Raw genomic sequence first — 6,113 nt, 5'->3', positions numbered from 1 at the left:
GATGCTGAGGGGGAAACATCCTTTAAATTCTCTCTCACCTAATCTTGCTGAAGTCCTTAAAACTAAAATGTTGGAAAGCAAGGGTTTTGAAATCTTGTAAAGACTACTTTGCTGCTGACTCCTCTACACTCAGCACTTGAATAGTTTGCTACTGAGCGAATTATAGCCTGGCACTCTTTTCTCTTACTTCATTTCCCCCTTCACTCAGTCAGCCCTGCCCTGGGCCATCAGGAGGAGTAAGAGCAAGGCTGAGGGACGAGAAGACAAAACCCTACTCAAGTGTCCCCCATCCTGATTAGACAAGCCCTGCCCTCTACCTACCATAGGGGAGAAGTGCCTCTGCACCAGGACCTGAATTTGCTCTTAAAATATACTCACTTTTGTTCAAGTTGGGGGGGGGGGAGGAATGAGTTTTCCCAAATACTGCAGTGATGAAGAGGACATGGATGAGCAGGCTTTTCCCAGTTTTCTTCTGGCTGTTTAGCAAGGTCTGGCATCAAACCCGAGAAGTACCTGAATTCTCAAAACAGTTTGGAGCAGAAAGATCAGCCCAAAAGCAAACAGGTCTGCTTTTAGGGCAGCTGTATACAGATAGTGAAGAAACTGAGATTGAATACAGAGTTTTTGGGTGGGGGAAACGGTCATAAGACCATAAGCAGAGAATGAGCAGGGGTCAGGCAAATAGGCCAGGAGGAGGATGGCAGAAGGATGTAACCGCTCAAATCCACCCTCCTCTAGAGCAGAATCCAGAATTCCCACATCTCCCAGCTGTTTAATTGCCAAGAGGAGGCAAACTTCTCAACCTTATCCTCTGTTGAAGTCTCAATAGAAATTGTCAGCAACTATACATTTTGTAATTTTTTTTCCCCCACTACACTTTTCATTAGTGAATATATAAACAAATGTCAAACATTGCAGTTTGCTGTTGAAATGCTATTCATGATACCTTGAATCAGTTCCTTTAAGCTATCATGCTTTTTTTTTTTCCTCCACATAACCCATACAGGAGGGGCTATGGTCTTAAACAGCAATAGTTGGGAAGTAAAGGAAACTATGACTCCAATTCAACTCTTACAGAAGTTGCAAAATGGGTAACAAACAGCTATGGGACTGCAATAAGAGTAAGAAAAAATAAAAAAGAAGAAATGTGATTCAATCACATAAAGGAGTTAAGATACAGCCCATGCTTCTGCTACAGGGTTCCTAAAAGATCTTGGAAGAACTACATACATCACAACATGCTGCAAGTGACCACTTATTTATTGTCTTAAAAGACATCTAGAATAGAACTCATCTGTACAGCTGCACTGCAAGTAAAGCCAGATGAACCCCATGCTCAGAGTGATCATGCTCGTTTGGTACCATGTACAACTTGAAAGAAATCAAGTATTACTGGGGTAGAAATACAGTTCAATTACAAGCCATTGGAATACAAACACTAAAAACATGAATGCAGTCGCCACTATAAAGAGGACAGTCAACGTATCTTATTTCAGTAATTGAAATTTACTTAATTCTGTGCAAATTTGCCTGTGGACACCTGCATTCATAAACTGATAAGCCACATTATTTAAAGCGTTGCTAACAAGGCCTTTGGGAAACAACTATATTTATATTCCTTACATCATCCAGCACATAAAGCAGTTTGACAGTACTGCAAAATAGACCTATTTCCAACTACGGTGCTATGTGGGAGCAGTTGGTAAGAAAAAGATAACTGCTGGGGTTTTTTGGAGGGTTATATATGAAATTTAACACTTGAAAAAAGTCCCAAAGCTGGCAAAGCACAGGGCAGCCTACTGATGTAGCACATTAAATGTAATCCACAGTGAAACAGAAATTTTCTATTATAAGATTGAAGTACAATTGAAAAAAAAAAAGTTACACAGAAGGTCAGCGTATAATCCAATGGGATTAAAATACTGGACACAGGCCCTTCAGGAACGTTCACCTTCACCTCGGACAGGGTGAGCAGATCATTCAGCTTTCTGCTAACAGTTTATTCAGACTGTTTGGTAACCATGCTCAAGTCCGGCAAGCTCTACTAGTTTGGGAAAAGTACTTAGCAAACATAGCTGTACACTTCCAGAGCCACCTTTACATTGGGAGCAGTATAGCTGTGTTCCAACCCTAGCTAATAAACCTCACCAGGTCTCAGCTAACTCCACAAATAACCAGCTCAAGCCTCTTTGTACCACATCACCAGAAGCGGGAGCAGTGTCAGCTTAACTGCATTAGGTCTTAACAACATTGGTTCAGTGCCAGCCCTGGTGAACCCTTAACGACTGATGAATTTTATACAGTCATGAAGAGTTATCCAAAAGCACATAACTGGTGTTTAATAGGCATGGACACACAATGCATTTCAGTTAAGCAAACAGTGTGTTGTTTATGCTGCCTCTATGATGGCTGCAGTAGGGGAGGAGATACCTCATCCGGCATAAAGCCTGCCAGCGCAAAGTTTTTCAGGAAACCTGAATCGGCAGTCAGTACTGTGTCCGTGTTGTATGTCATGCGGACATAGTACGTCTAATCTGAGATATCATGTGAAGCCTCAAAGCTGGATTCATCCTATCAAATTACAGCCTTCGCCCTTGCTTTCCTCTTCAGGATAAATCCTGTATGACAACATACAATTCATCTGACTCTCAAGGAAGAAAATTGCTTTGGATTCTGATAAATTTTCTTGATTTCTAACCACCACAGGAAAGAGCAAAACATTTTGCTTTGCTCTCCTTCCCTGTACAGCCCACCTGCCCGAGGAGCGATGCCTCAGCACGATCAGACAAACACTGAGGCATACACAAACTATCTTTTGTTAAAATGCCCAAACCGTGACCTGTGCAACCCTCTACACCCAGCACTGTCTCCTGCAAGCACATCCAGCACAGACACTGGCCAGGGGACCAACTTGTCCCTGCAGCTAAACTTAGATTTGCTACATCTAGAGAGTCACAGACCATCCTTCACTACAGGTCTACACACATATAAAACCAAGTATGTTGGCTTGGGACTTCGGTGTCTCCACCTCAGCGCCTGCCATTCAGGACCAGCTTAGGAGGGGATTCCTACAGAAAAGCAGAAGAGGAACAAGGAATGAGAAGCCTCCCTCTTCATGCTCTCCAGCCTCCAACCGTTTTCAGCCCAGGAGCTTCTTGGGTCAGATGTGGCTCCCATGAATTTGGTAACCTCAAACAGATTTCTCTTCCATGAGCTTGTCCAGACTCCCTTTGAACCCATGTAAACTTCCAGCACTCACAACATCCTGTTGGAGGGAGTTCCCACAGCTTAATTACACATTGTGTGTAAAGCCACTTCCTTCAAATTCAAGATTGTCCTTATTAGATTCTTTTACTGCCTCCTCACTCCAAAATGGAAAGAGAGCAAACAGTTTACCTCACTCACCCTCTTTCTGCTGCTCACGTAACAGACTTTCCAGACTGAAGCATCCTAACACAGAGTTGGGGTTTTTTTATTGTTTTGTTTTGGTGTTTTTTTTTTTTTTTAAATACCTTTACCCCTTTGACAGTAGCAACTGGCTGATCTATCAGCTGGCTACTCCTAGCACAAAGAGTAACAAAGTGGTAGAGGTGTCATGGTGAAGTGCTTCAGCCAGGAGGGCCCTGGGAAGCCCAGCAGCCCAGCACTGTGTACCTTCCCATCCCACATCGTCCATCACAGCCCCAAACGCACCAGGGACGCTGCAACGCAGGCCCCAGAAGCTGGAGCCTAGAGACGCCCCCGTTTTGACAAGCGTATGCTGTTATATCCATTCACGCTGTATCAGAGAACCACACCCTGAGCTGCATTTCAAGTGCAAACAAGCTGCAGCTTGGTCATTCCCCAGTACACATTTCACCCCTTGCATTAACTCAAGTGCAGACAATCTTAACTTTAAAATAGGCAGCAACAGAGAATCCCCTGCCATGCGTCTTGCTCCAGCAGTCAGTTACATTATCTGAGTTAGCGATGAGGTTTTATTTGTCACTTCCTCATTTATTTGGCTTCTGCAAATTTCTACATACTGGTGTATTGTGTTTCTTCCAAGTGACTGGTAAGAAATACAGCCCAAGAGCTAACTGCTCCATGTTCCCACTAAACACAGGTTCACTTGAGTCTCCACTCGCCTTTTAAAGCTGTCCTCTTCCTACTAAATTTCATACAAACCATATTGATTTTGTACTGGCTTAGTTTCTCACTGAAAATGACGTGCAATTACTGTCAAGTGCTAACCGAAGGCTAAGATGAACACCTGTACTTAAGAACAAAACTGAAACAATTAACACTAATTGTTTCTATTTCCCCCAGTCCAGGTTGAGTGACACTGCCTTAATTCTCTCCTGAACGCTTTGTTACTTGTTCCATTATTGTACCTGGGATTGATGTCTTAGTCTGATGGGATTATAATCATTAAGGTTGTCCTACTTCTCTTTATTATTACTGCATATTACCATTCTTTCAAACTCCTTAAACTGCTGCAGTATGTAAAGACCTTTCTGGAAAAAAAATGTTATATAAAACCCCTCTATTCTCAGACCAGAGATCTTCAGAGCTGAGATATATATCAAAACAGAGGTGTCAATTACCGAGTCTGGTCAGATTAGGCATACAATACCATTCAACTTTTTTTTTTTTTTAATTTATTTAAAGAGATAATCAAAATACCTGATTACAGAAAAGTTCCCGGTGTACAGATAAATAACTGGCAAAAGATAGGAAACCAGACAGAAAGAAATGCTCAGCTCTCACAGAAGACCACCAGTGGAACCTGCACAGCCTGACATTCCTAAATGACCTGAAAAAGTGAGGAAAAATAGCAACACAACAAAATTTACTGGTGATGCCAAGATGATCAGGCAATAAAGGCAAGGGCTTACTGTGATGAATTTCAGAACCTTAAGAGACTCTGTTCCCAAGCAATAAAATCTGAAATAGATAAATGTGAAGTGATACACAAGGTAAAAACCAGACTCAACTTCCTATATGAAATGATGGACTGGGAGCTGATCACTGCTACTCAGAGGCAATATTTTAGGGTTATATAGTTAATTCCTTTAAAATACAAGCTCAGCACTCTGAAGAGCTGAAAAAAAAATAAAATGTGAGTATTAAGGACTAGGAAAAATTGAACAAAACAGAAATCATTAAGCTGATGTAGGAATCCACAAGCACACCTGCATCTTTTGACTCTGTATGCAGTTGTGATCCTCCCCATGTCAAAAGGCTGTAAAGGAACTGGAAATGACTCAAAGCAGGGCAACACGGATGATTAAACTATAGAACAGCATCCACATGAAGAACGACAATGGCAGAACTGAAAAAAGGACAATCTTGAAGAGATGCAACCAAGGAAGAAAACAACTATGGACACTTGGCGAATAGGATCCTAAGCAGCGGTGACAAATACTAAGGCCTGAGTGTTCAGTCTTTACAACAAGGACAAGGGCACACGGGATGAGCCAGGTTCAAAGCGAAGGCAGGCAGGCTTCCCAGCAGGGCACATAGCAAGGCTTCGCTGTTTTTACCACATTTCAACTTTTTAGATCCACAATTTCTTAGTCACAGGTTTTTCTTTGAACTCCCCGTTACTTTTCATGCTTTTGAGCTTCCGTTTTGCATTTTCTACTTTCAGTTTCTACTTTTCTCCCACTTCATCTGTAGGGCTTTTTTGCATTGTTTTATAAGTGCAAACAAAACAGATGCCTTCATTTCCTTTCCAAGTCAGGTTATTTACTTAGCTTTCAACACTTGATTGGGGAAAAATATCCCAAAAGGAGGTTCCCGAAAGATCTTTTTAAGCCTGTTTAACCCAAAAATGGTTAGAAACTAAATCAGCAATATGTGCAAGCAAAACTCTGTCTTAGCATTGTCACCGTGCATCCCGTTTTGCACACACAAAACTTAGCAAGAAGGTCCTCCTGGTCTACTACAAGGTTTCTTTGTTCTTGACTATCTGCAAAGTTCACCCCTATGCTGTTCACCTCCCTATTTCTACGTAATTAGTAAATTAACACCACTTCAGAACCCAAGGAAGATGACTAATTCCAGCATTTCTCCCCTGCCTATGACAAGTTCCTCTCCAAGGCTGAAAGCAAAGCTGGGACTATGAGGGC

At 42.0% G+C, this 6,113-nt stretch overlaps 1 protein-coding gene across 1 annotated transcript in view; it reads right to left on the bottom strand.

The window, feature by feature from the left end:
• RHOA (ras homolog family member A) overlaps window positions 1–4,797 on the bottom strand; it is a 19,776-nt gene extending 14,979 nt beyond the window's left edge. Inside the window, exon 1 of the mRNA XM_009881095.1 lies at window positions 4,666–4,797. The gene's annotated coding sequence lies outside the window, so the exon portion shown is untranslated. The remainder of the gene's footprint in view (window positions 1–4,665) is intronic.
• Window positions 4,798–6,113: the final 1,316 nt, after the last annotated feature.

Source organism: Charadrius vociferus, unplaced genomic scaffold (genome assembly GCF_000708025.1).
Source record: "Charadrius vociferus isolate BGI_N301 unplaced genomic scaffold, ASM70802v2 scaffold223, whole genome shotgun sequence".
Taxonomy (NCBI): domain Eukaryota; kingdom Metazoa; phylum Chordata; class Aves; order Charadriiformes; family Charadriidae; genus Charadrius; species Charadrius vociferus.
Note: the sequence above shows the minus strand (reverse complement) of the source record. Positions and strands in the feature narration are given on the sequence as shown.